The following is a 338-nucleotide window of genomic DNA, read 5'->3' as shown; positions in this document are numbered from 1 at the left end:
TATTCACAATATTCACATATATACAATAACCAATAACACAACACCATTGCAACTCCCCGGCAACGGTGCCATTTTGACGATTGGATTTTTGACGGTTTAGAATTTCTCAAATAAAATCTCGTTGCAAGTACAGTTTCTAAACCAATCACTAATTCTTTCATACAAAAAGTTGTTTGTCACTAAAACAAACCCCTAAAATTTATAAACCGAAGTATTGAAACCTCGGGTTGTTCTCCCTATGAATTACAATAGAGTGTCTTGTTATTGGTTGTGAGTTATTTTGGGGTTTTGATATGAAGCATGAAAGATAAATGGCAAGAAAGTAAACTAACAACTAT

This window comes from Arachis duranensis, chromosome 6 (genome assembly GCF_000817695.3).
Source record: "Arachis duranensis cultivar V14167 chromosome 6, aradu.V14167.gnm2.J7QH, whole genome shotgun sequence".
Classification (NCBI taxonomy): Eukaryota; Viridiplantae; Streptophyta; class Magnoliopsida; order Fabales; family Fabaceae; genus Arachis; species Arachis duranensis.
Note: the sequence above shows the minus strand (reverse complement) of the source record.